Source organism: Piliocolobus tephrosceles, chromosome 14 (assembly GCF_002776525.5).
Source record: "Piliocolobus tephrosceles isolate RC106 chromosome 14, ASM277652v3, whole genome shotgun sequence".
Classification (NCBI taxonomy): Eukaryota; Metazoa; Chordata; class Mammalia; order Primates; family Cercopithecidae; genus Piliocolobus; species Piliocolobus tephrosceles.
The window spans coordinates 58,534,026-58,544,022 of NC_045447.1; the positions used below are offsets into that span (position 1 = coordinate 58,534,026).

Consider the following 9,997-nt stretch of genomic DNA (forward strand, 5'->3'; position numbering starts at 1 on the left):
ATTAACAAGGATATTCAGGACCTGAACTCAGCACTGGACCAAATGTACCTGATGGACGTCTCCATCCAAAAGCAACAGATATACATTCTTCCCACTGCCACATGGTACATACTCTAAAATCAATGACATAATTGGACACAAAACATTCCTCAGCAAATGCTGTATAATGAGTACTAGGCTCATTATAATAACCACCCTCTCAGACCACACCACAGTCGAATTAGAAAACAAGACTAAGAAATCCACTTAAAACCATATGTTTAAATGGAAATAGAATCCCCTACTCCTGAATGACTTTTGGGTAAATAGTAAAATTAAGGCAGAAACCAAGTTTTTTGAAACTATTGAGAACAAAAATGCAGCATACCACTTGAGTGTGCAGTGGGGAAGCCAACCTTGGAGAGCTGAGCATGTGAGAAAAAAAAAAAAGAAGCAACATACCAGAATCTCTGGGTCACAACTAAGGCAGTGTTAAGCAGGAAATTTATAGCACTAAATGCTCACATCAAAAGTTAGAAGTACCTCAATTTAACAACCTGACATCACAACCAAAAGGACTAGAGAACCAATAGCACACAAACCCCAAAGTTAGCAAACGACAAGAAATACTGAAAATCAGAGCTGAACTGAGATTGAGATATGAAAAAAACATTCAAAAGATCAATGAATTTAGGAGTAGGTTTTTGAAAAAAATTACTAAAACAAGTAGACTGCTAGCTAGACTAATAAAGAAGAAAAACTAGAAGATCCAAATAAACAGAAATGACAAAGAGGATATTACTGCTGACCCTATAGAAACAGATAACCATCAGAGAAGATTATGAACACTTCTATGCACGTAAACTAGAAAATCTCAAAGAAATGGATAAATTCTTGGAGACATACATCCTCCCAAGATTGAGCCAAGAAGAAATTGAATCCCAGAACAGAACAATAATGAGCTCCAAAATTGAATCAGTGATAAGTAGCCTACCAACCAAACAGAACTAGAGCCAAATTCTACCATATGTACAAAGAAGAGCTAGTACCATTCCTATGGAAACTATTCCAAAAATTGAGGAGGGACTCCTCCCTAACTCATCCTATGAGGCCAGCATCATTCTGATAACAAAACCTGGCAGAGACATGACAACAACAACAAAAAAACTTCAAGCCAATATCCTTGATGAATATCAATGCAAAAATCCTCAACAAAATACTGGTAAACCAAATCTAGCAGCACATCAAAAAGCTTATCCACCACAGTCAAGTAGGCTTTATCCCTGGTATAAAAGTTGGTTCAACAAACCCAAATCAATAAATGTGATTCATCACATAAGCAGAACAAAAGACAAAAACCATATGATTATCGCAATAGATACAGAAAAGGCTTTTGATAAAATTCAAAACTCCTTCGTGTTAAAATATCTCAATAAACTAGGTATTGAAGGAACACGCCTCAAAATAATGGGAGCCATCTATAGCAAACCCACAGCCAACATCATACTAAATGGGCAAAAGCTGGAAGCATCTCTCTTGAAAATGGACACAAGACAGGGATGCCCTCTCTCACACCTCCTATTCAACATAGTATTGGAAGTCCTGTTCTGAGCAATAAGCAAAAGAAATAAATAAAGAGCATCCAAATAGGAAGAGAGGAAGTCAAACTATTTCTGTTTGTAGACAACATGATCCTAAATCTAGAAAACCTCATATTCTTGGTCCAAAAGCTCCATCAGCTGATAAACAACTTCAGAGTCTGAGGATAAAAAATCAAGGTACAAAAATCACTAGCATTACTTTAGAACAACATTAACTAAACTAGAATTACTTTCCACCAATGTGGCCAAGAGCCAAATCAAGAGCACAGTCCCATTCACAATTGCCACAAAAGAATAAAGTACTAGGAATACAGCGAACCAGGGTGGTGAAAGCTGTCTAAGGAGGACTACAAAACACTTTTCAAATAAATCGGAGATAACACAAACAAATGGAAAAATATTCCATGCTAATGGATAGGAAGAATCAATACTGTTAAAATGGCCATACTGCTCAAAGCAATTTATAGATTCAGTGCTATTCCTATCAAACTACCAATGACATTCTTCACAGAACTAGAAAAAAACTATTTAAAAATTCATATGGAACCAAAAAAGAGCCCAAAACACAAGGAAATCCTGAACGAAAAGAACAAAGCTGAGAGCATTGTGTTACCTGACTTCAAACCATACTCTAGGGCTATAATAACCAAAACAGCATGGTGTTGGTACAAAAACAGACACATAAACCATTGGAACAGAATGTAGAGCCCAGAAATAAGGCCTTGCACCTACAACTATCTGACCTTTGACGAAGTTGACAAGAATAAGCAATGGGGAAAGGACTCCATATTCAATAAATGGTGCTGGGATAACTGGCTAGCCATATGCAGAAGACTGAAACTGGACCTCTTCCTTATACCATATACAAAAATCACCTAAAGATGGATTAAAGACTAAATGTAAAACCCAACACTATAAAAACCCTGTAAGACAACCTAAGCAATACCATTCTGGACATAGGAGCAGGCAAAGATTTTATGACAAAGACACCAAAAGCAATTTCAACAAAAGCAAAAATTGACAAATGGAATCTAATTAAGCTAAAGAGTGTCTATGCAGCAAAAGAAACTGTCAACAGAATAAACAGACAACCTACAGAATGGGAGAAAAATTTTGCAAATTAGGCTTCTGAGAAAGGTGTAATATCCAGCGTCTATAAGGAACTTAAACCAATTTACAAGAAAAAATACCCCATTAAAAAGTGGGCAAAGGACAAAAAGGAATGAGTTCCTGTCCTTTGCAGGGACATGGATGGAGCTGGAAGCCATTATCTTCAGCAAACTAACGCAGGAACAGAAAACCAAACACCACGTGATCTTATAAGGAGGAGCTGAACAAAGAGAACACATGAAAACGGAGGGGAACAACACACACTGGGGCCTGTCAAGGTGAGGGCAGGAGGAGGGAACCATCAGGAAAAATAGCTAATGCATGCTGAGCTTAATACTTAGAAGATGGGTTGATAGGTGCAGCAAACCACCACGGTACACATTTATGTAACCTGTGCATCCTGCACATGTGCCCTGTAACTTAAAAAAAAAAGTGGGTAAAGGATGTGAACAGACACTTTTCAAAAGGAGACATATATGCAGCCAACAGGCATATGAAAAAAAGCTGAACATCACTGATCATTAGAGAAATATGAATCAAAACAATGAGATACTGTCTCACACCAGTCGGAATGACTTTTATTAAAAATTCAAGCAATAACAGATGCTGGCAGGGTTGTGGAGAGAAAGGAATGCTTATTCACTGTTGGTAGGAATGTAAATTTGTTCAACCATTGTAGAAGACAGATACCTCAAAAACATAAAAACAGAAATACCATTCGACCCAGCAGTCCCATTACTAGGATATAAATCATTCTGTCATAAAGGAATAGAAATCATGCTGTTATAAAAGAATAAAAATCATTCTGTCATAAAGACACATGCCCGTGTATGTTCATTGTGGCAGTATTCACAATAGCAAAGACATGGAATTGACCAAAATGTACATCAATGATAGACTGGATAAAGAAAATGTGATACAGATACATTCTGGAATACTATGTAGCCATAAAAAAGAACATGTAGGAACATGGATGGAGCTGGAGGCCATTTATCCTTAGGAAACTGACACAGGAACAGAAAACCAAATACAAGGTGTTTTCACTTACAAGTGGGAACTAAACGATGAGAACACATGGACACGTCAAAGGGAACAACAGACACTGGGGCTTACGAGAGGGTGAAGGTTGGGAGGAGGGAGAAGATCAGGAAAAATAACTAATGGGTACTAGGCTTAATACTTTGGTGACTAAATTATATGTACAACAAACCCCCATGACACAAGTTTACCAATATAACAAACCTGCACATATACTCCTGAGCTTAAAATAAATGTTAAAAAAAACTTACTGAGAAAAAAGAAATTGCCAGGGTCACCCCAGCCTTCAGCTGACACCACTGTATGATCAGTCAGTAGCCATCAAGATCAAGATAAGACCCTCCACTAATAAAAAGGTTACAACTTGCTCGAGGCTCAGATGATCATTAGCATTTTTTAGCAATATTTAAAAAATAAGATATGTACTTTTATTTAGACATAATGCTAGTACACAGTTTATAGACTACAGTGTAATGTAACTTCTGTATGCACTGGAAAGCAAATTTGACTTGCTTTATTGTGATATTGACTTTATTGTGGTGGTCTGGAACAGACCCACAATATCTCCAAGATATGCCTGTAGGAGCTTCTCTAGACCTTTGATGTTTGGCTGGATATTTTAAAAATAAACGCACACCCCATTCTTGAATCCAGAAGTTTTTCAGTCACAGTGTCAATATCTGTAGGTCATGAGCATGCCCATTCAGCATTTATTGGGCTTAACGTATGTGCAGGTTCTTCGGTGGGCCTTGGGATAAAAAGTGTGTGAAGACACGGTCCATGCCCACAAAGAGCTCAAAAGCTAGTGGGAGAGGTACGTGTACAATGAGAACAGGGACTACATCAAGGTGGTGGAAGTGGAGAGACACAGGCAAAGAAGGGGGCACTACCTAACCATTGTCTTAAAGGATTAATTCTGATTTGCCAGGTAGACCAAGTGGCATGTTCAGGGAGTGTTACAGAGTTAGGGAACAACACTTGCAAAGGGCTCAAGACTTAGCATCTAAGGGAATGCCACTTGTGGGTGATGGAAATGTCTGGAAGCCCTTGACTTTTGGATTACTTGGGAAATTCCTCTGAAATGTATGCACTATGCCTGACTTTGGTCTTAGTTGGGTCACAGGCAACCATATATGCCATATAATTATATGCCTGACCATTATATGCCTGGTAATATAAATGTTTTGTATTTTATGTGTTTCGACAGTATTCTGAAGCTTACAGACAAACTGGAAAATGGAGTCATTTATAGTTTTGTTGTGAATCAACATGGTGAATCATTTTTGTTTGTTTGTTTTTTGTTTTTGTTTTTGTTTTTTTTTTGAGCTCAGAATGCTTCCTTTTGGAATTATGAAGCAGAATGACCATTTAGAGGAATATTTCAGGGGCAGAAGAAATGGCAGGAACAAAGTGGGAATGGCATGCCGGAGGTAATGAGGAAATGATTCCGGCCCCAAAGAGAAGCCCTTTTGGTCTGTAGAAAATAAGGGTGGTAATGTTGGAAGTTAGTCTGGGGGCATAGATAGAATGCAGACTGTGAGGGAAGACATGCTGAATTCAGATTCTAACATTAACTAGCACTGTGATTGTGAACTAATCATTTAACCTTTCTGAGGTTTAGTTTTCTCAACTATATAGTATAAAATGGAAAAAAAGTTCTTCAACAACATTTCAGTTTGGAGTTAGGATTTAATAAAAGAATAGATGTACAGCTCTTGACAATATATTCTAAATACATCTCACCTTTGGTTCAGACTTTGGAGGATATAGAATATGAATTTGCTGTGTAAGTCAACCATTACAAATATTTTATTTTTTAAAGATATGCACATGTCACAGTCCACTTGTGCTGCTATAACAAAATACCACAGACTAGGTAATTTATAAAGAAGAGAAACTTATTTTTCACAGTTCTGGAGGCAGGGAGATCAAGGCACTGGCAGGTTTGGTGTTTGCTGAGGGCCAGCTCTCCACTTCCAAGATGGTGCCTTTTTGCTGCCGCCTGCTGAGAGGATAGACACTGTATAGGCACATGGCCAGAAGGTGGAAGGGCAAGAGAGTGCTCCCTTCAACCTCCAGCCCTTTTATAAGGATGCGAATCTCATCCATGAGGGTGGAATCCTCATGACTTAATCACCTTTCAGAGGCCACACCTCTTAATACTGTTGCCTCGGGGATTGTCTCAACATAAATTTTGGAGGGGCACCATTTTTCAAACTAAAGCAGCACTGTACTAAATCTTTATGGGTGGTGACTATACAGTCATGAAAAAGTCCTTTTGAAATGTCTTTTTTTGATGAAAAATTGCTTGTCTGGGCCTTAGGAAAAACCATATAAATACTGGTAAGTCACTGAGCTCCTCCTGTGAGTCATAATGGTCCCAAATTCTCTACATTTCTACACATGAAAATGTTGTTCATCCGCTTTCAGAATACTTTGGTTTCTTTCCAGAAGTGTTGATGGGTTTGCATGGATCTGTCCCTAGTCTTTCACCACCTTTGTTCCTTTAATGTCAACAGCATACATTTTTTAGGTGACTGACTAGGATTTGGGTGGCAGTCCATGGCCATGAAATCCAGAGAAAGTAGAATGGCTTATACATAAAGAAAGAAATGGCTCTAGTAGAAAATAAACATTTGAATTAACTGATGTGATAAGGTACATATTCTAAAGTCTAGTTCAATTTTTAGATTCATGGAAAATTCGTGAAGCAGGAAAGAGTTTATCCTCAGTTTCTAAAGCTGATTTTAAATTAGGCATGTATACTCTTTCCTTCTTAAGCTTAGTTTCCTTAGAAGGTTCAATATAGTTCAAGAAGTTTTCACAGTGGGGCTGTATTTTGCCATCTAACAAAGGTTCAGTGCAGCCTTCCTTCAGGTTACTTCAGCCACATAAGGCTAATGAACTTTTCTAGTGCAACAGGGTATGATTTAGTGTTCAAGGAGCATCATTTTTCAAATAAATTGATGTCACAGATTCTTTGAATAGATGTTCCCAATGGTGGCCTTAGACTAGGATTAACTCAGAGTCTCTCTAAGTATAAGTCTGCATTTTTGAAGTATCTGTTGTGTTTTAGAGTTCCCTATCAGTGAAAGTCACCACTGCTCATGTAGGAGCATAGAGCAGAAAACTGTTTTTTTTTTTTTTTCTTGGTTCTTCCATTTTCTTAGGCCTTCAAGCCTCAAGCAAATTTTCTCATCTGCTTCCCTAGTATATCTTGACCCAAATATATATTGAATCTGTGTGCTTTTTTTTTCTAATCCAAGGTTACACCATCGCTGCACAGACAGCCTTGTTGGCTCCTAGATGGTTTCTGTGCATCCATTCTGGCCCCTTCTGTCCGTTTACCCCTATAGAGTAGCCAAAGTAATCTTGTCAAACACAAATCTTGTTGTTTGACTTCCTTACAGCCCTTTAGTGGTTTCCCATCCATCTTAATAAGATAACCCAAATTCATAGTACTTTCTCATTTAACCAATACTGACTGATCTCTCTGTAAGTCTCTTGCATCACAGTGTATTCTGGGCATGCAGAGATAAGTAAGACTTTTCTCCTACTCTTAAGGAACCGATAGTCTAGCAAAACAATTAATCAGTGTTTGCTCATTTGTCTATAAATGTTCATTGAAATCCTATCATTTACCAGCACAGTGCAGAATAAGGAGTTGGTGACTTGTTGTGCATGTAATGAAATGGATGACTTGAATACACATGGCCTATTTGCTGTTCTAATGACAATTTTGACCTAGTTAGCTTAAATCCAAAGCATGTGATTTTAATCATTATACTTATATCAGTTATTTTCTACAATAATACTGCATAACAAACAACCAAAACACCTCAAATAAGTTCAGCAGTGTTTACTGCTTACACATCTAGGGTGGGTCACCTAAGCAGTTCTATTAATTTTGGTTGGCATTGCTCACATGTTAGGGTTGGGTTGCTTTTGGCTGCTCTAGATGGGCCTTGGCTGGGGGGATAACTAGGGAGACTTGGCCATGTTCTTTGTGCCTTATTCTTCAGTAGTCTGGGTATGCTGTCATATTGATGACAAAGGATCAAGAGAGAGCATGCAGGCCCAGTCTCACCAGTGCTTTTTAAGCTCTGTTTGCATCATATCTTGCTCACATCACAAGCTGACAAAGACAAACTATACAGCTAACTCCAGAGTCAGAATATGTACTGCAAAGTCACATGGCCAGGATTTGGATCCAGGGAGAATTCAGCCATCATTGTAATCCATCATGATGCTGTATTTGTTCTTATTATAGCTTGTGTATAACTTGATCATAGGATTTACCAAGTTATGTGGAAATACATACTGTCAACTCCCACTTGGAAACCCATTATAGGTAAAGGCCCTGTCTTCAACCTGATGCCTGGCATATAATAGAAGACCAATAAATGTTAAATTAATGGAATTATTAGTAGGTTGATGACTTTGGGATGTTTACTCTAGATAATTAAACTTTCTCAGCCTCAGCTTAGTCGTTTATAAATAACGATAATAATATCTACCATTTTTTGAGGATTAAGTATGGGAAAAATGTAAAAGTATATACTGCTTACTCAAAAAATATAGTTACTTCTCCCCTCCTCCCCCACCTTCCCTTTTCAGTGAGATTTTATGAATTTTGAAAAAATTTGGTCCATTTTAAGCAAGAGGTTATAGAATAGAGAGCTCTCAGTTCAAAATATCTTCCATATTTTCTACTGATTACTACTTTAGTATAATACTTGTCTCCTAAAAATTGGGATCTCTTTGGATGCTTAAGCTTATTAACAATTTGCAGTTTGTCTTGAATCCTTATAATGAAGGGGTAGATTTCCTCTTCCTCATTCCTATTGACAGCATGTGAAGGGGAAAAGGGAATTTGGAAGCATAGTGGAGTGGAATTTTGGGAAATGGGGCATTTTGTGGGAGGAGAAACCTGGTGTAGGTATGTAGTGTGTCTGTATATTGGGGGATGTGGGGAGTTGGATAGTCAGAGGGAAGAGAGCGTGAGGTCTTCCAGCAGGCAAGACAGGGCTGGTGAGGCAGAGAATAAAAACTGAACTCTTTTTTTGTCAGTTTTTCTATACTTTGTAGTTGCCCTGGGGATCATTTCTGATACCTGATACAGATATTCAGTTGTATTTTATTAGCATTCCTAAATTTAAAAGAGTTATATTCTATATTTGGTGGTGTTTTTCCATAAGAAAGATTATATAAAAATTAAAATTACATATGCTATAAATGTGTATACACACACATATAGATATATAGGCTTGCTCATGTAAAGACACTTTAAAAATCTTTGATTTTATAAATTCCTTTTCTTAGCCATTCCTCTAAGTTGCCTTTTTTTACTCTAAAAATATCTGTAATTATTTCAGTATTTCTCCTCAATAATACTATAGATGATTGTTTAAGCACAAATAAATAAATAATATTTTTATAGTAATTTTTTTTTCCCTCAGTGATACATTTTTGTACAATATGGATGGTGACCAAGTGTACAATGAATGGCATTAAGACATGGAGCTCTCCATAGGTTTTGAGTCCCTCCAGTGGCCATAATGTTGTCTTTACCAATTTATAAGAGATTGTATTATTCATTCATTTGAATATATATATTTATTTTGAGTGTGTATATATATAATTGTACTCCTTTCTTCCTTGCAAACCACGCCCCACAGATGTAGGGCAGAGACACATATGGCTTCTATCAATTTAGGGAGTAGCTTTGAGCACATCCTATTAAATTGTCTATTCCCAAAGGCAATACCAACATATTCAGTGAATGTTATTTTTTTCCACAGTTATATTTTTGATTGGACCACAAAGTTTTTAAAAATACTGTACTTGAAAAATTGGACATTCTAACTTTTTATACATAATCACCCCCTACCCCGACCCCTTTTTAGAAAACGCTTTTTTAAAAATGAGGTGTTAAGTAGATTGTATTTCAGCTCTGAAAAGACACAGTGAGTGTTAGTTACACCATTTTTTTCAGTTACTGTGATTGAATTCTTATTCTTTATGTCTGTGTATTAATTGGGGTTGGTATAGCTAACTCCCCCCTGCCCATCACATGTCTGGAACATGCTAGATTTGCTGCCAGAAGAGTTTTATATTAGTTATTTAGAAGGAAAGTCAGATTATGGAATTTAAATGAATTTAAAGTTAGAATAATTTGAAGAATCCTAAACTTTGAACTTTATTTTGTTAGTTACAATACTAAAAGTTTGAAGTGTAAAAGAAAATTTCGGGCCGGGTGCGGTGGCTCA

The 9,997-nt window shown here is 37.1% G+C and overlaps 1 non-coding gene across 1 annotated transcript; it reads left to right on the forward strand.

Annotated features, from left to right (window-relative positions):
• The first annotated feature begins 339 nt into the window (after window positions 1-339).
• LOC111537246 lies at window positions 340-415 on the forward strand. Its single transcript, XR_002729954.1, has one exon. It is a non-coding gene; the product is annotated as a small nucleolar RNA SNORD55/SNORD39 (small nucleolar RNA).
• Window positions 416-9,997: the final 9,582 nt, after the last annotated feature.